At 34.9% G+C, this 20,123-nt stretch overlaps 1 long non-coding RNA gene across 2 annotated transcripts; it reads right to left on the reverse strand.

The window, feature by feature from the left end:
* Positions 1-12,233: 12,233 nt before the first annotated feature.
* On the reverse strand, positions 12,234-19,215 carry LOC122217124. Of its 2 annotated transcripts, none has more exons than XR_006201294.1 (3): positions 19,052-19,215; positions 15,378-15,520; positions 12,234-12,360 (listed from the first exon to the last, which is right to left on the reverse strand). It is a non-coding gene; the product is annotated as an uncharacterized LOC122217124 (long non-coding RNA). The 2 variants fall into 2 exon arrangements; XR_006201293.1 differs by lacking the exon at positions 12,234-12,360 and adding an exon at positions 14,790-15,149.
* Positions 19,216-20,123: the final 908 nt, after the last annotated feature.

The following is a 20,123-nucleotide window of genomic DNA, read 5'->3' on the forward strand; positions in this document are numbered from 1 at the left end:
TCCTTTTGTGTTACTAAATACACAATCCTACGATGAATCAAATTAAAGAGATGTCAAAGTTTGTGCCCTTTTGGGCCCCAAAGAATCAAAATTCAAAATCTTTTTCTCAGCTTCTGAATTTTCTGGGTCACTAGAAACCCATGTCACCATATGAGCAGCAGGAACCTCACTTCTGGCACACTTTTCCGCCAGAAGTAGTGTATGACTCCAGCCTCCCTGTGCCCTCAATTCTTCTACTATTGTACGCAGTCCCAGGGGAGCCTTAAAAATGTTAACTGATTTCTTAATTAAGTTCTTTTTCTTCCTACCTCATGTAGGATCAACTCTATTTGCAGGTTCTCAGTCATTCACATTTTCTTTCCCCTGATTATCAGGTTCAAATAGACTTCACTAGGAACTGATTTATGGGGATTCGCGTATTTGTAGATATGACACTGTGAGTTTGCCAAAGCATTTGTTCATTGCCCAAACAAATACAGTCCATCTTCTCATGTCTGAGTTACTCTTATCAGCCCAATACCTAATTTCAGCCTGATTTCTATCTGTTGTCACTGTGGTAGGGTGTGAAATGGCACCAACTTTGTTCTAATCCCTAGAATCCGTGAATGTTACCTTATTTGGCAATTCGTAGGTCTTTGAGAGATGTGATTAAATGGAATTGTGAATTTAAATGTTGAAATGGAGAGATTGTCCTGGATTATCTGAGTGGGTCCTAAATGTAATCAGAACATATTCTTATAGAGGGAGGCAGAGGAACATTTGAACACACCCAGGAGGGAAAACCTTGGAAAGCACAGAGCAGACAGAGGTTTGATGGTGCATTCCTTGAAGACTGGAATGATGCAGAGGCAAGTTAAAGAATGCTAGCAGCCACAGGAAGAAGCTGCAAGAGCCAGAGCTCTCCAAAAGCCTATTGAGGGGTTCATGGCCCTGCCAATACATTAATTTCAGCCCAGTAAAGCTGATTTTCGACCTCCAGAACTGTGAGAGAATGAATTTTTGTTGGCTTATGCCTCCAACTTATTGAGAATTTGTTGTGACAAAAAAATGAAGATAGCCATCATGTTTAACTTCATGCCAGTTTGTGTGTCTTCTAATTTCTAACAAAGTTCTAATTCCATGTGCTTTGGTATGCTTTCTCATCCTCCTGCTGATACTTTTCTAAATGAGTAATCTTTGGTAAATCATTTATCTTCTCTGTGACTCATTTTCCTAATGTTTAAGATGGGAGTGATAATAATATCTACTTCATGGTTATTATACAAGCTTAAGTTAATATTTGTTAGGAGCTTAGAACAGTGCCTAGCACTGGCAAGCATTATGTAAATTGATATTAAATACATGTTTTATTTATATATATATAAACTTTATTGTCAAATTGGTTTCCATACAATACCCAGCGCTCATCCCAACAGGTGCCTTCCTCAATGCCCATCACCCACTTTCCCCTCTCCCCACCCCTCATCAACCCTCAGTTTGTTCTCAGTATTTAAGAGTCTCTTATGGTTTGTCTCCTTCCCTCTCTGTAACTTTTTTTTTCCCCTTCCCCTCCCCCCTGGTCTTCTGTTGAGTTTCTCAGGATCCACATATGAGTGAAAACATATGGTATCTGTCTTTCTCTGCCTGACTTATTTCACTTAGCATAATACTCTTCAGTTCATCCACATTGCTACAAATGGCCAGATTTCATTTTTTCTCATTGCCAAGTAGTATTCCATTGTGTATTAAACCTCATCTTCTTTATTCATTCATCACTTAATGGACATTTAGGCTCTTTCCAAAATTTGGCTGTTGTTGAAAGTGCTGCTATAAACATTGGGGTACAAGTATCCCTATGCATCAGCACTCCTGTTTAAACAGTAGATGAAACATTTGGAGGGAAGGATAATGGGGGAGAGCCGTGGAATGATGGTTGTCTCCCCTTTAACTGCCTTATGTCACATTTTCAAAAGAAATAATTTGGAAACAAACAATTAAAAAATTCTATTTGTATACGTGTTTTTTTAGATAGTGTTTATTCAAAAGAAAGACATATTGCCATGATATGTTTAAATCTCTAAAAATTATTTACGTATTTGGGAAATAGCCATTTAAAATTTTGGATGGAAAAAGTACATCATAAACATCATTTCTATATAATTGAAGTCTGATGAAAAAATACCACAAGCCAATCAATATGTGAGACTGGTGGTTTTAATATACTAAATAAAAGTCTTTGGAAAAGAAAGTAAATATTTGTAGATTTCATTGATTTCTGCAACGGAATCCGAAAAAAAGGAAAAGAATATATTAGTTTTATAAAATAAAATTACAAAATTACTCACACAGCAAAATTGCTTTTGTTTTTTTATGATTTTAATGTTAAAGGACTCTATTGAAACAAGTCTATGTTATGATTAAAATGCACATTTAAGACAATCAAGTTTTTCTTCTATCTTCTTGTATATATTATGCACAGTCTTATAACTATTTTAGAATGCAATTTTAATTCAATATTTTTTGTTATTAAAAAAACTTTTTTTAATGTTTATTTGTTTCTGAGAGAAAGAGAGAGAGAGACAGAGACAAAGTGTGAGTAGGGGAGGGGCAGACAGAGTAGAGGAAGACACAGAATCTGAAACAGGTTCCAGGCTCTGAGCTGTCAGCACAGAGCCTGATGCAGGGCTTGAACTCAGGAATGCAAGATTATGACCTAGGCCGAAGTCAAACACTTAACCAACTGAGCCACCCAGGAGCCCCTTAATTCAATATTATGCTTTATTTGCATGCATGTATGTATTATACAGGATTCCTTTGTGTGAGGTCTTGGGTTCAGATCAACACAATCTTCTGATACTGAATGATTTGAAATAGAATTCCTTCTCTGCCTTGAGAGACTTTTAGAAAATAGCATACTTTCTAAGTTAGAAACTAAGTAAATATAGTAAGAAACTAAACATAAATGCTTACTGAAAATGTGAAATTATTAAATTTGTCTAATATCTTGAACTAGTTCATCAACAATAATCTTTGTCTTATATAATAATAAAATAGTAAAAACCCAAGGAATATAGTAGTATTAAAATTTGAAGTCTTTTAATTTCCTTGGCAAGAGCTGTCATTAAGAGGCATCACCAACAGTATTAACTGCCATCACATTTGATTTTCAATTCTACTTTAACTGCTGATATCACTTCAGTAGAAATTCTGATTTGACTGACAGTAAAACAAAGCCTTGCCATTTTCCTGTCCAATTTTATAACAGTACAATTAAAGCCGATTTGGGAAGGAATGAAAGAGAACTTGCAACGAGGGTAACCAAGTTTTTTGTTCAACAAGAGTAACCAACTCAGGTGGAATGAGTCCAAATGAGCTTTTTGAACAATGCCTTTCTTCCCAGGACAATGTTTAATGGGGGATGGATGTAGTTTTGTGGGGGAAAGGGGTGGGGACTGGGAGATTTCAGATCTAAATTTTTGTGTTTGTTTTCTGAGACAGTGGCTTTTGGTGTGGGGTAAGGATGGAACTTGATTGGATAGCATACAGAACAATCTGTGACAACTTTAGCGATGGTTCCTCTTCTCCACAATTCAACCCCATACCTCCTATGGAAGTTTCTTCCTTATACAGACCACTATTATTTTAGAATATTTATCATAATCAATTTGGATCAGTTTAAGAAAGATCTATCTATGCAGTTCCTGAACTTCTTACACAGGACATGAGTTCATAATTGCAGAGATTTTCAGATGCAGGGTATCAATGCCTCGCCACACTCCACTTTCTTGGTTTCATGTCATAAAAATATATTCCCAGGTGATTTCAAATGATGAGATTTAGTCTATTTAATGTGTAATTTATTTATTTTAATGTTTATTTATTTTTGAAACAGACAGAAGGTGTGAGCAGGGAAGGGCAGAGAGCTAGGAAAACAGGATCCAAAACGGGCTCCATGCTGTTAGCAGAGAGCCCAATGCGGGGCTCAAACTCTTGAACTCATGAACTGTCAGATCATGGCTTGAGCTGAAGTCAAATGCTCAACGGACTGAACCACCCACGTGCCCCATAAGGTGTGATTTTAAATCTCAGTATCATATATGACTTACAGAAACAAATGATTGTTACTCTCTTCTCTAGAAAATTTCATTTCTTTACCTAAAAAATAAATGCCATGCATGCTAAATAGTTTATTTCATAATACTGGGCCTACATTTTCTGAATAATCTTTATTCTCTAAAAAATTGTATCCTGGTGATCTCTTTGTAACTCGTATTTAGAATACTGTATATTGCCATCATATTTAGTTTTTGAAAACAGAGAGTTGTTCAAAGCATTCTTCTCAGTGAAGCTCCTTGATAAATTCCTTTGACTACAGGATAAAGTCCAAGTATTTGGCAGTGTTTTCAAGTCCCGTTTTTATCATACGTCTTATTTCTTTTTATCCATACGCTCCAACATTTCCCCTCTACCCCCATGTGGGCCACAAGCCTATGCTTGTAAATGGAAAGTGCTTTAGGTCAAAGCAACCCACTGAATGACTATGTTAACGTGTGGAGCATTGTAGAATAAGGCTAGCTCTTTACACTCCTCTGGTGCCATGTCAAACCAGCTTTTAACTTGATCCTGATCTTTATCAAAAACAAAGGAACAGGAAGAGAATTTGTACCTCTTTGTAGGAAGCAGATGCTAAGAGTATTCCATTAGTGGCAATGTACTGAAGAAATTATTCACTGGTGGATTTAAGCTCCCATTTCTTTTCTGCCTGTGCCCAGAATTTAGAGTATCTTCTACGTAGTTTGGAATCCCACTTTCCCTTTTATAAAATAGGCCAGTTGCTTGGACCACATATACTAAAACTTAGGGAATAGGTGCTTCCTAAAGATTTTTTAAAGACTGATTGTCTTAAAAAAGTCTAGAGAACTATACTTTAGGTCAAGATGAGTAACAGGAATTGGATTTACATCCTTACTTGAAGCAAATTTTTAAAAATGTACCACATATATGAGAAACAACAGTTTCTCGAGATCTGAACATTAAGCTAGGAAAGACAGCGATCCCTAAGAGACGGGAAACAAATGAAGTGAACCTTACGATCGCCCTAGCTTACTGCCTGGAGAGTTTCCAGGCCTTCATTAAGGGAGATGGAGCTAGGAGCCCAGAAACACAAGGTAGCTGAAATTCACAGGGCAGAGCATTGGAGCAGAAAAAGAGGGACAAAGATATACATACAAAGACCTAAAGAGGTTATCCTCATATTTTCAACTAAGTATAGATTATTCATATGAATATACCACCTGAGGCCAGGTAAAGAACCACCTGAAAGACAAAATGGAACAATATCTGGTGTTCACATAGGGCAGGGGAAAGTTTTTGATCTCATAAGAGTAAAAAAAAATCTCAAAATTCACAGGGCATAAGTTTGAGTACTCAGAACGGTTTGATCCCCGTAATGGGAAAAATTAGCCTTAGATAAGAATGTTCCTTTGTTCCTGCTTAATAAGGCTTGTAACCTAATGCCATCTTAAAATAAAGCCCTTGAATATGTGTATATGTGAAGACCAATGGTTTCCCCTAATTTCAAAATAATTACGCTGAGTGAAAGAAGTCAGACACAAGAGTATTTACAGTCTTGTCCTACTTCGGTGCAGTTCTAGAAAATGCAAACCAACCTGTGGTGACAGAAAAGAGGTTGGGGATAAGAGAAAGGGGAGGGTGGGATTTTTTTTTTTCTATTGATATGTACATATGTGAAAACTTACCAAAGTGTACCTTTTCAGTACCTATAGTGTGTTGTATGCTAACTGTATCTTAATAAAGCTGTTCAAAATGTTTAAGCTGCTATTTGTTTGCTTATGGAGAGATTCAGTTTCTTTCTCTCTCCTTCAAATTCCGTGCATCACAGGAGTTAAGATATAGGCAACCCACCTAGTCAAAAGTGGAAGGCTGAGGTTCTGGGGCAGCAGGTTCGGCATCATCAGGCTCAATCGCCCCAGGGTCAACTGCAACAGGTTCTGGGTTTGGAGGTGGTGTAGTACGTGTGGATACTTGAGGTATAGCTACATAAGGTTCGGCAGCAGTAGGCAGGGGAACATTGAGTGAGAAGAAAGGGCCTTCGGGTTTATGTGAGTTAGGGACAAAGTGGGGAGATTCCCTAGGAGGAGGAGAGGGGATCCACCAAGCAGTTGCAGGAAAACTAGGAATGTGGTGGAAGGGGTCTCCAGGAGAGGTGAGAATCCAGGAAAATGAGGGCACCCCTGTATCAGGGTCAGGATTCCCAGGGTAAGGGGGGGTTTTATTCTCTGAAGGACGAAAAGGAGGAGCAAAATCCCTGTCTGACATGGGATAAGGAATATTCAGAGATGGATTAAGTGGGTAATGATTGCCACCATAATCCTAAAGGAGAAGCAAAGAAGTCAAAGTTGATTGTTTTTATCTATCCTATCTACATATTACTTACGTTATGACTGTAATGATATATGATGAGTGAAGATTATTTTTGTAACAATTCCAATGGAATCTCTTTCTCAAGGCTAATACGCTTCTGTAATTTTTGAATTAGGAGGCTAATAATTTCTTGAGAAAACTGAATAAATCTCAATTTAGGGAGAAATATTTTGTGTTTAGGCAAATCAGAGTGTTTTAAACTGCACAATATGCCAGCTTAGGCCAGGACAAAAAGAGAAGGAGAGAGTGTGTGCAGTATAGGATTGGTATTTCCAGGCCTCCTTCTCTGTACCCTCCGCCAAGCCCACTGATCTCATTGCCTGCTCCCGAAAAGTCCAAAGTGCCCCACCGAAGCATTCACTTTGTTATACCTCTTCCAGGTGCCCTTTTGATCTCCTTCCCATCCAGCAGCATCCAATTCCACTCATCAAAGCCTAATATCTCAAACTGTTATTAAGAAGTAAAGCAGACTGGATGTGGATGAGTGACTACTGGCATTTTTTTTTTAATTGAGATATAATTGACTATAGTTAATACTGTATTGTATATTTGAAAACTGTTAGGACGGTAGAGCTTAAACGTATTTGTCACACACACACACACACACACACACACACACACACACACAAAATAAATAAGTAACAAAAGCTTTCACCACAAGGAAAAAATTGTAACTATGTGGTAATGGATGTTAACTCAATGTGGTGATCATTTTGCAACATATACTGCTGGCTTTCATATTTAGTTTTCCCTGTGGTGTTTGTGTTTTAAATGAGATTATTAATGTTGCTGATACATTTACTGTTAAATTTCACATGATTTCTTTCAGTATAAGTGTTGACACATTTTCCTCCAGTTGCTATCCAGATTTGTCTATTACATGTATGTAAGATTATTGGGGTGCTGCAAGGTCACAAAATTACGTAGAAATTTACAAAAAGTTAAGACATGTCTTGGTCTCATCTACATGACATTTTATTTCCTATCATAAATTTGTCAGTTTCCATGAGCAATTTTGACACATATTGGTTTATATATCAAGTTCCTAGATTCTTTGATACATTGCATAGTTCAATTATAATTTAAGGAATTTTAAATGTGTATAACATAAATATTTTAAAATATAATAAACTATATATATAATATTTTTAATGTGTTTATGTTAATGCTAACCAGTTGATGAACTTATTTCATTTACATGTATGCCAAGTTAACTAGTCAATGGCAGACACCATTTATGAACTAGACCCAATTTCATATTTGTTAGAAGATATGTTAGATAAATTCTTTATCATCAGTACTTTTCTATTATATATAACTTTATACAGCTAATTTTCAGTTTAAAGCATTTAATCTTAAGTGCGGGGAGTGTAACTGGGCAAGATATCAGTATGAATAAGAAAATTACAGGATGTATAAATATACATGTGCCTATATTTATACATGCATTTTAAATGAGCCCATCATAGCAAGAAAAGAGAACATGTTTCTAAATTACTTTCCAAGCCTGTCAAGGAAAAACATAATACTGAATTACAGTAAAACCTTGGTTTCAGAGCATAATTCATTCCAGAACAAGCTAGTAATCCAAAGCACTTATATATCAAAGAGAATTTCAAAAACCATTGTGATCATGTAACATTCAGCATCACGTACTATTCGTATTGCAAGACTTCTCTCGTTTGTTAAGTTAAAATTTATTAGAAATGTTTGCTCATCTTGCGGAACACTCGCAGAACAAATTACTCGCAATCCAAGGTTTTACTATATTTAACATCATTAGAAAATACTATTTTAAAAAGAAAATAATAGAGAATACATTTTAATATCTTACAAGCAAATATGAATATATTTTTTACCCTTTCACCAGATGTGAGAAATTTCTAAAACAACAAAGAAAATAGTGTTTTTAAACTTCATGCCCCTGAAAAATATTGTTCTTTAGATCTCTACCTATATTCAGTGATCATAACTGACAAAACTCTCTAAGTAACTTAGGATTTTCTTTCTTAAGTGGTACAGTTATTTGCCTTGTTTTCCCGTGACTATGTAGACTCTTCTGTTATTCTAAATACTTCTTAAAAACTAGATACTGAATAACCAATATTAATGTTCTATTAGTGACAATATTTCATACAATCATTAAATTTCTCATACATATTTATTTATAAACTTTCATACATAGGGCACCAAATATTTTGATTCAATTTTGTGACTAGTTGCTTGTATATACCAGTTATTTACATTAGAACATTATTTGTGCTTACCACAAAATCCCCTGTGACTAAACTAGGCTTTGCAATATAAATTCTCAGAAAATACAGATGTTTCCTCAGCAGCTTTGGGATATTTAAGCTTTTTGTCGATGGATATTCAAGGATTTATTTTTTAAAAGTATAAAATGAGTGCCTACTATGTGCTCTCTGAGTGCTAGACATTGGGTTCCTAGGTACTGGAAAGAACAAACAAGGTTTCTTTGTTCAGGGATGATTTCTAGGCCTCCCAGCTAGTCCAGCTTCCTCATTAAAATTTAATATTGTATAAAAACAAAACACATGAATAAAAAGTAAAGTCAGGGGGCGCCTGGGTGGCGCAGTCGGTTAAGCGTCCGACTTCAGCCAAGTCACGATCTCGCGGTCTGTGAGTTCGAGCCCCGCGTCGGGCTCTGGGCTGATGGCTCGGAGCCTGGAGCCTGTTTCCGATTCTGTGTCTCCCTCTCTCTCTGCCCCTCCCCCGTTCATGCTCTGTCTCTCTCTGTCCCAAAAATAAATAAAAAAACGTTGAAAAAAAAAAAAGTAAAGTCAGATCTATAAATACAGAGAACAAATTGATTCTTGCCAGAGGGAAGGGGTAGAAGGGATGGGTAAAATGGGTGAATGGGAGAGGCGCCTGGGTGGGTCAGTCAGTTAAGCCTTGGCCTTTGACTCAGGTCATGATCTGGCTGCTCATGGGTTTGAGCTCCTCATGGGGCTCTGTGCTGACAGCTCAGAGCCTGGAGCCTGTTTTAGGTTCTGTGTGTCTGGTCTCATTTTGCCCCTCCTCTGCTCATGCTCTGTATCTCTCTCTCTCTCATAACAGTAAAAAAATTAAAATAAAAAAATGGGTGAATGGGAGAGAGAGATAGAGACTTATGAAATGAGTAAGTCATGGGAATCAATGGCACAGCATTGGGAACATGGCGAATGGTGTTACGTAGCACTGTGTGGTGACAGATGGTGGCTAACCCTTCAGTGGGCACAGCATAGCATAAAGAGAAGTTGACTCACTATGTTGTATACCCAAAACTAATGTAACATTGTGTGCCAACTATACTCCAATAAAAAATTGACGAAAAAGAATTTAATATCGTATCTGATATTTCTTCCCAATTTTAGGTTGGTTTCTTGAATTACTGAGTTAAAAATGTTTGCTTATGCATCATATTTTCATTTTAAGGTATGATGCATGATGCACAAGTGATACATGTTCCAGAGTGTTCACACAGACACATGTCAGTGAGTTGTATTTGTGACCACACAGCCCTAGACTCTTATAATTAAAATATTAATTCTTATAAGAAATTCAAAGTAACACCTCCTACTGTTCTCATTTTAATGATTATTTCAAAACCTTTCCATTCCTTTGCCATATATCTCATGGTATTAGGTCAAAAGTGTGCACATCCAGACCGTATCTCTTGGCTTTCCTTTGCTGGATTGTCATGTTTCTCTACGGCATACTTGTAGATGGTACAAGTATAGTTTTCTTAGCACACTCCTGTTATCAGCCCTTGAGGCAAAAATGACAACTTACAAAAAGTCATATACTAGTCAATCAATGAATGCTGTGGCCTCATACATAGGGGTAATTTGTGGGTATTTTCTGCACAGAAATCATCTAGCTCTTTGGGACACATTCTTCCTATTAGTAATTCCTAGATCATGCTATCTTCTACTGTAATCTTTCATACAGGCAAAATCTTTCTGGATTCATTCCTTAATTTGTTCAAATAAATTTAGTACCTTGTCATAAATTTTATTGGGCATAGGAAAATATTTATCACTCTGCAGAGGGAGTGCCCTTACTTAATACTTCTGCTCATTGAAAAGAAATAAAGACCCCATGGGAAATATGTTAAACACAAATATATTTGTACTCCATAAACATTTTTCAATCAAATTTAACAGCAACAGCAACAGTAGTCATAAAATTGCATTGTAAAGAAATCCAAGACTTTTAAAATGTAAGATACACTTTAAGATAAAAACAAGCACATTCATATGCAAATTAAAAAAGTTTTACCTCATGAACATGGAAGAAGCACTTCTAAAACAAAGGAAAAATTAATTCCCTATGGTTATTTGACAACATCTGCACCCAGATTTCCATATTACTGAAGAATTTGTACAGTCTTATTAGTATAGTTTCTTTATTTTTGAAGTATGAATCACTAGTATAAATTGTTTGTTATTGTTATCAACATATGGTTTAGAACTAGGTACGTGCTCTCAAAAGTTTTACTTTGGCTGATGGATTTTGGTTTGTAATTTTCTACGTGTACATCAATCTTCCCAACCAACTGAAAGATGATTCAGCTGTTATTCATATACCTGGTTTTACTGCTCCCTTTCACCTCTCAGGTTTTGCTTGCATTAGGTGTGTGTGTGTGTGTGTGTGTGTGTGTGTGTGTGCACTTGCACTTGTGTGTATATGTGTCACTTCTTTACAGTTGCAGTTGTTCTTCAATATTCAGTTGTTCTTCAATTAAGCTTCAATATATTTTAGAAATTCACCACAGATTATGCACAAGATAAGAATAAAAAATAGTGGAAAACTCATCATTTGCTATTTTAAGAATTAGAATTTAATTAATTTTAAGAGATAGGATAATATCTTGAAATTTGCACAGGATGACAATAATAATTGTAAAATAGTTAACAATATCAAATAGCATTTAAGTTCCTATTGTATCCTAAGTATTCTGCCAAGCACTTTAGGTAATTATTTAATTCCCAAAATGATTCTATGAGGTAGGTGTCATAATTTTCTCCTTTTACAAAGGACGATGTTTAGCACACTCATTGGCTAGGATTAAAAATTTTCCTACAGCTATTTTTTTTTTTTTTTTGCAGCACAGTCTCATTTGTTTATGCCATGTTGAAGGTTGCTATGTCCATTTAAGCATTAAGTATATTTAAGTATACTCCACCAAATATTCCTTATGACTCTACCTAAATACCTTCAGCAATGAAACATCACTCCCACAGGAAGCCCAAGCCAGCTTTCCATAATTTGAAGACATAGACTCTTAAAATAATCTACATGGGATTCTGATTCCATGTAAGTTTATCTTCCTGTAGCCCACTGCATTTTTGTACTAACCTCTTCTCCTTGCTGGGTAGCCATTTTCAGTTAACACAACTTTATTATTTTATTTTTTTAAATTTCTTTTGAAAAGTTTGTCACAACACAGGGACCTGGCTGGCTCAGTCAGTTAAGCATCCAAATCTTGATTTCTGCTCAGATCATGATCTCTCTGTTCCTGGGATCCAGCCCCGTGTGTTGGACTTTCGCAGAGCCTGCTTGGGATTCTGTCTCTGTCTCTCTTTTCTCCTCCCCCCACTCCTATGTGCTCTCGTTCTCTCAAAATATATAAACTTTTTTTTTAAAGAAAAGTTTGTTATAACAAAACTCATGCCTATTAACATGTCTCTCTGCTGCACTGTTATCAAGACTATAATAACTTATGTCATTAACATGAATCTCTCCCTATCTACAATTATTCAATGGTTGTACTGTGGCTATAATTTTAGGAGTCTATTTACTTGCCTTTGTAAAAGCAACACACAAGATGCAAGACCATAATAGAAGCTTCATTTTGAGTGATCTTATGAAGATTAATTTTATAGTGGTTGTTTCAGAAAATATACAATATATATCTTAGTTATTTCTCTTTTCCTAGAGAGAGACAAAAGAATGCATGCTTTATTAGTCTGAGTAGAAGCTCCCTTAGCAGAAAATTTGGTCCTGCTATTAACTACTGTCCCCATGACCTAATAGGAATGATGCTACAACTCAAATTACCTGCTTTTGCAAATGTCCTTCAATAATTAATTGGCTTCTATCCAAACTTCTTTAAGTGGGAGTGAATTGATTTAGTTACATAGGGATACATTTTTGCAATTAATTTGTCATGGAGGGCTTAGCATAAACCATAACCAAGGTATGTGCCTTGGTTAGGCTCAGTCTTCTTCAAAGATAGTAAACTCAATCTCTGGTTGGTTGAATATTGGTTTATGTCTTCTCCCTTCTTCAAAATCATAAATTATCTCCCCTCTTAACAAAAAGTCAACATACAGACTTTTATATAATTTTATATATTAATATTTAATAATATATTTAATATATTATTTATTACTTATATATACCATACATATATATAATTACACATTATTATATTATATATTTCTTATTTATATATTATGTATTATTATTAATATATATTATTAAATAATGTATTATTTAATAATATATACAATTTATTTAATAATATATATTACAATATATTACAATATATTACAATATACAATATGTTACAATATATTATAATATATATTATTATAGACATTTATTAATATTATTTAGTACCTCAAATTTGAAAAAATATGAATGCTCAATACGGAGTAATTTATTAGGAGTAATAATATCAGGTTCATGATATATTGCCAAATGAATATTCAGATGTTAAATATAGCTAACATATTTAATGGACTATTTCTAGTTATGGGTGATTTTAAAAATAATTTAAGTAATTCATTTTATCTTCTATAATCTATAATGTTTTTGTGAAGTGAAAATGTATTACTTGTATGCTAACTATACAAAGCATATTCTAATAATACAAAATGTTTTCAAGTTTTAGTTGAGACTGTGAATGCTTAATTACCTAATTTGTAACAAGACATAGGCTGCAAAATTATATTCATGGGCAAAGCCCTGGAAATTATATACTCCATCCATTTCTCAAAACATATGTTTTATTTTAGGTTGCTTGTTTACATGTTCAACATGGTTTTGACCACATATTGGACGATCTTTGCTGTAATGTTCTTTGGTATTATACATCTGTTTTTTTGTTTTGCTTTGTGGTTTTTTTTTTTTTTTTTTTTTTGAGAGACTACGAAAGACATCAATAGGTTTTATATTGTTTTTAGGTAGTAAAAATATAGGAGACAAAGATCCGTGCCTCATTCTCTCTCCCAATAAGTAGCACTGAAGAAATTCCTGACAGGCCCGAACACTTAGCTTTTCTTCAGCTATGGATACACTTTCATGTCCTAGCTACATTGATATTACTTATCTCTTGTTTTTTGCATTTATTTTTGTTTTTTGCTTACCAGCAATTTCATAGTCAAATATCTTGGCCATGTTTAGAACTCTACAGGGCATGTGGCACCTCATTTGGAGATGCTTACTTCATCTCTGGCTTTATCTTATTTCCCCCAGTCTTGTTTTGTCCTCATCAAAATACTTATGTCTTTTTTAAAAAATCCTGTTTTACTTATTTTGCAAGCTGTCTTAAGTCCTTTCAAAATGGGTTATATTATAAACAGAGGAACAAATTAACCAAACAAATCTCCTAAAATTGTTTACAGTGCCAAAATTCCCTTCTGCTATATTTTAACATTTTTGTAAAAAGAACATAAAAATGTTAGTTGGTGAAACAAAAATATCATGAATGTATACCTAAAGAAGACAACATTGTAGCCTTCAATATAGACCAATTATTTTTAAAGTGGCCTGTGCTTCATGGTAGACCCTAAAGATTAACAATATAAAGTTAACTGATGTATTCATTGATCTCTCTAAAACCATTCCTTTTAGCTTTTTCTGGGTTTCTGAAACAGGAGTATTTAATTGGCTGGTTCCAGATTTTCATATACATATTATATGACAAATGTCTAATTTGCCATAATACTGTCATATTGTCTAATAATTATCTAAAAATTGTCATATTACATGGCACTAGAATAACTTAGAAGAACCCATCCCTTATCCCAGTATTATTTTGGGAACCTATCAATTTGATTATATACAAAGGCTCCAAAACATAGATAAATATAGATAAAAAAACTATGAAAGAAAATGCATATTCACCTTTTTAAATGTGGTTTAGAAAGAAATTCTATATTAGTAGTTCAAATAATGCTATCTTAAATTATTATATTACAGATAACCCAATAAGCATAGTTTTACTTCATTTATATTTTGTCTTAATGTGGCTATTAAGTTAACAAAGCTCTTATGCATTAGAAATTCTATTAAAGATGAATAAGCATTTCTTCTTCATAAAGAATTTAAAGAATAAAGTTTTCCTATAAGAATAATAACAAAGGATAGCTCAATTATAATTTTAGAGTTCTAAAAAAATCAAAAATGGAAAAATTCCAGATTTATCAATGTTTAAAAATCCCTCCCTTGTCCCACTGTCTAAATTTATTTATCTACTCATATATCACTTGTGATTTAGTCTTTTGAATCCTCCAGAAGAAAAAAAAAACATTTATGTCTCATTCAATTAATAATTTTCCATTCTCCTTTTCCTCAATTTTTTTTTCCTTCGAATAGCTTTTAAGTGAGAGGGGATTATTTGACCCCACTCTTCAGTTCTTCAGAACATGAGAATTCCTGAGTAGAACAAACCCATCCTTTTAGGGTTTATGTGAACTCCTGAGTCCAGTCTGAACCTAAAGAATAAAAAAAAATCCTGTACTTAGTCTTCTCTTATGTAGTCTTGAAGTGATATTCAGATATATGGTGGATTAGATTTACATACCACGCTGTGTTAATAACTTCTTCAAACCTGGAGAGAACGTAAATATGACATGCATTTATAGTCACCCTATTAACTGAGACCTAAGGGAGAATCTTTCAATAATGGAAGCATCTTTATATGAGGGTGGAGGGAAGAATACCTTGTTTCCAGGATGGAAACTAATGGCTGTAGATTTGGTCTTGCTCTGGACACTGTGCCTCAGTCCCTTTCCTCCGGGGGTACTTATAAGAAGTTTTTAATTTAATGTTACTTCTTTTGTTTTGAAATAAATCAGCTTCATATCTGAAAAAATAAAAAACTATGAGTTTTACTTATTTGGCTGGAAATTATTCCCCTTATTTCACAGCATCATAAAATCAGGGAAATTCCCATAATGTGGCAGTAAAAGACAAATTGAGAACTCTATTAAACTTAAATACTAAATGCATTTTGAAATATTGATTACTGGATTGTTGACATTAATTAGAAAGGGTGATGAAGGAATTTTATAGTTTATTTTATGTTAAATACGGAATAAAATGGTTTAACATAAATATTTGTTTAAAATACCAGTGTGGTGGGGGTGCCTGGGTGGCTCAGTTGGTTAAGCATCTAACTTCAGCTCAGGTCATGATCTTGCAGTTCGTAGGTTAGAGCCCTGCATCAGGTTCTGTGCTGACAGCTCAGGGCCTGGTGCCTGCTTCAGATTCTGTGTCTCCCTCTGTCTCTGCCCCTCCTCTGCTTGCTCTCTCTCTCTCAAAAATAAATAAACATTAAAAAATAAAATAAATAAAATAAAACAAAATAAAAACAGTGTGGTGTATTTTTCTATATTAGTGTTACAAACATGAATTACCAACTATGAATAAATATTAAAAACTTAAAGAGCTCTTCTGTCTTGTATATTTATTATTGACAACCATGTATTTCTAGCAATATGCAATATAAATAAGAAATGATAAAAGACAGTACTGGCTGGCAGTGCCCAAGTCATAAAGTAATGTGAAGTGATTTAGCTTGAATCATAGACAGGACTGTAGTATTTGTTAGAGTGAGAGAACCCTCCTTTCCAAATATGTAACTTTCTGTGGAGTCAATTAGCATAAACCCCCTCACTAATGGCCTCACAGAAGGAAAAGTGCTCACATACAACCATAAAAATTTTAACCGTATTATCTATTAAACTACAACATATTTCTGACATTCAGCCAAAAAAAATGATGTGTGTGTGTGTGTGTGTGTATGTATGTATATACATGACAAACAGGAAGGCAAGAAAGAGCAGTCTACAGATTAAAAAAAGCAATCGTCAGAACATGGGTGAGTTATTACAGTGACTTGTTGGAACCAACAAACAGAGAATGTAAATAATTTTGAATAATATATTGAAGAATCTAATGGTAAGGTAGACAAGACTCAGGATCACATAGGTAATTTCAGCACAGAGAGGGAAACTATAAGAAAGAATGAAATGGAAATGCTAGAAATAAAGGTTGACTAACAAAGAAAAAGAATGTATTTGGTTAGCTCATCAGTAGGCTCAACGCAGCCCAGGAAAGATGCAGAGAACTTGAAGATAAGTTTCCTTCTTTCTTTCCTCCCTCCTTCCCTTCCTCCCTCCCTCCCTTTCTTACTTCCATCCTTCCTTTTTTCTTTCTTTCCTTTCTTTTTTTTCCTTCCTTTTTTTCCTTCACCTGATCATTCACTTAGACACATAGTACTGTTCTAGACCCTAGAGAATATGAGAAATGCAACCCAGTGGATAAAAAATAATCTGGGAACAAAATTAAAATAAGGCCTTTGGAATTTAAAGCTCCAAAGATGCCACTTTTTTATGTATGAAGAAGTTAAAAAGGCGTAACGTAATTAATCCTCTATCTCAAACTGTTATACTAAAAACATGGGTGCTATTAATTCTACTTCATGATTCAACAGGATGGGAAACCTATGGATTATATTTGACAGTTGGATAGAATGGACATGAAAAATAAGCTTACCAGTAACTTTCTTTTGTTATATACAATATCGTACTTCACAAACAGTAGGTGATTTTAGAATAGTGATGGACCAGAACATACCCTGTGCTTTTGTAGTAATGGAAATAGGATGCCTTTTTCTCCATTACTGACAGCTACTCTCTTGGAATGGTCAAGGTTTTTAATTTACTAGAGAAATAACAATATACTACTGGGGTATCTGGGTGGCTCAGTTGGTTAAGCATTCTGAGTTCGAGCCCCATATTGGGCCCTCTGCTGACAGCTCAGAGCCTGGAGCCTGCTTTGGATTCTGGGTCTCCCTCTCTCTCTGCCCCTCCCCTGCTCATACTCTGTCTCTCTCTCTCTCTCTTTCTCAAAAATGAATAAACATTTAAAAATATATATATATATACTAAGTTTTATTGCTATAAGTATGCAAAAAATGGCCATATTTTTGTAATGTTTTCCTATTTCAGTATTTTCAAAATCTCTTCTAATCGCCAATGAAATAAACTTGGATCTGGAGAGACTGAATCATTGACAAATCTTTGAAAATTATTTAGAAATCACCAAAAGGAGCTGTAATAGCTGCTATGTTCCAGTTTAATTTACTATAATAAAATATTAGGTCAGGGCATCTGGGTGGCTCAGTTGGTTGAGTGTCTGACTCTTGATTTTGACTCAAGTCATGATCCCAGGATGGGATGGAGCCCTGCACCAGGCTTCATGCTGAGCATTGAGCCTGCTTGGGATCCCTCCCTCACTCTGCCCTCTCCCTCTCCCTCTGCCCCTCTCCCCGAGTCACTCTCTCCCTCATGTGCGTGGCTCTCTCTCTCTCTTTCTCTCTCAAATAAATAAATAAATGAATTTAAAAAATTAGGTCTAAAATATATAGAATACCTGAGACTTTATCTGAATACTGGATAATGTTTTGTCTACTAGGGAGTCAAGTGAAACTCTGCTTACACATTACTCCTCATATCGCTCACATTTTAATTTGGGAAGCCAACAAATATATACATATTTAGGAGTCAGCTGGGTTCCCCTCCCTAAATTTGAGGGACAGCAGTTATAGAGCTGAATCTAGAGAACTGGGAGCTGATTTTAATTGGCTGATTACATGTGGCAATTAAAATGGTTAAAGTGGATAAGATCATATAGGAAAAAAATGTACAGTTAAAAAGAAGTGGTTGAAGTCAGAGTCCTAGAGAACATTACTGTTTTATACAAGGAGAGGAGTGCATGCAAAATGCCTGGAAGAAATAGCTAAAGAAAGATTTAAAAAAATTACCAGGAAATAAATCTTAAGCGATAGTTACAAATAGAATAGTGCCCTGGAGGCAATTTACTCATTTTCTACTACAATTTCCTCATCTGCAAGGAATATTAATCTTTATTAGTAATGTAATGGTAATATTAATGGTTGTAAGTTTAATTGAGGCAAATATATAAAGTACCCTGCATATAGATGCTCAGTCGGTTTCAGATATTATAATCACCCTTATTATTTTTGCCACAATCTATTAAAAAGGAGAGATTACAGAGGAAATTTTTAAAAGCATCAAAAGAGTTATTATCTTTGACATAGAGGAAGGTCACCATATTCGTAGAGACTTGAAGAAGACAGTTAAAGTCATATTGAGAGTTATCAAGTTATTGGTATATTGTACTAGGTAGTGGGTAGTATTTAGGCTGGATGGGCTCAATATAGTCTATGAAATAAAAAGGGAAGTTATTTTCTAATAAGATGAATTGGAAGCGTAAGAAGAGTTGAGGAAGGCAGATAACTCTAATGCCAACAAGACAAAGTTTGATAAGTGGCCTTTGGTGACCAAAAAAGTTTAGAAAACTAACTTACTTTAGGATTCATCTGCTTGGATGGAGTGACAGTAGAAATCAAGTTCATGTTTGGATGTTTTCCAGGTAAGACTAAGTGCAGAGAGGCAGGAGGGTTATAGGTACCATCAAGATAATATTTGAAATAAGGATAAAGTCTGGGCTGTATAAGAAAGGGAGTGAGGCCAATAGGGAATAGAGAGAATGGAATATAATCAGTGTTAAGGCATGGAGTATTCTGTGAAGACAAAGAACAATTCTCTTAGCTTCTTCCTGTTCCACCATTTCAAAGTATATGTCATATGTTACTTCCTTCTGAAAAAAAATTTGTGTTCATATTGAGTAAGAAAGGACATGAGGATAAGAAGGATTGGATAGAATGGAGTATAATGGAAGGATTAAAAGTTTGGAATACTCTATGAAATCAAAGGAAAAGTCTCAAATTTTCAAATCTTTTCACCAAAGACACATGTCTTATAATGTCACTATCCTGTGTACACCCCTCCCGTGTCTTCCCATCACAACCAAATGCATAACACAAATTTCTAAGCTCAATAACCTTCATCTTTATCCCCTACTTTCTGATCTCTAATCTAGTTTTCTTTAACTTTCTCTTCCCTCTGTCTTCTCTGGGTATTTTCATCCAGAGTTTTTCCTTATAATACATGCATGTACCCACTTATTTGCATTTTGTGTTTCTTCATTTGTCAGATACCAATAAAAGGGGGGGGGTGCTTAGAAAGTTTGTGTTCCCAATGCCTGACTCCCTTCTTCAGTAAGACAATGTAAACTGAGAGGAGTGAGGGTCTGTGGTTGAGGCTATGGCAATTTATGAGCATGAATGAGAGAGATGGTAGAATGATAGCTGAATAAAACTTTGAACCCAACTGTGGTTGGAGAATATAATCTGTAGTGTTCCAAGTTATCCATTATGAGAAGTAAAATCTAAGTGTACAGTTATGTCAGTGAGCCAAGCTCATTTAAAGTCAATTGTTACAGGACTCTTTATAATATTAAAAGCCTAGTGGGCCAGTCTGAACAATGGAAATGATGATTACACACCAAAGACTGCAATTAAAATTTTATTTTGGGGG

This window comes from Panthera leo, chromosome B1 (assembly GCF_018350215.1).
Source record: "Panthera leo isolate Ple1 chromosome B1, P.leo_Ple1_pat1.1, whole genome shotgun sequence".
Taxonomy (NCBI): domain Eukaryota; kingdom Metazoa; phylum Chordata; class Mammalia; order Carnivora; family Felidae; genus Panthera; species Panthera leo.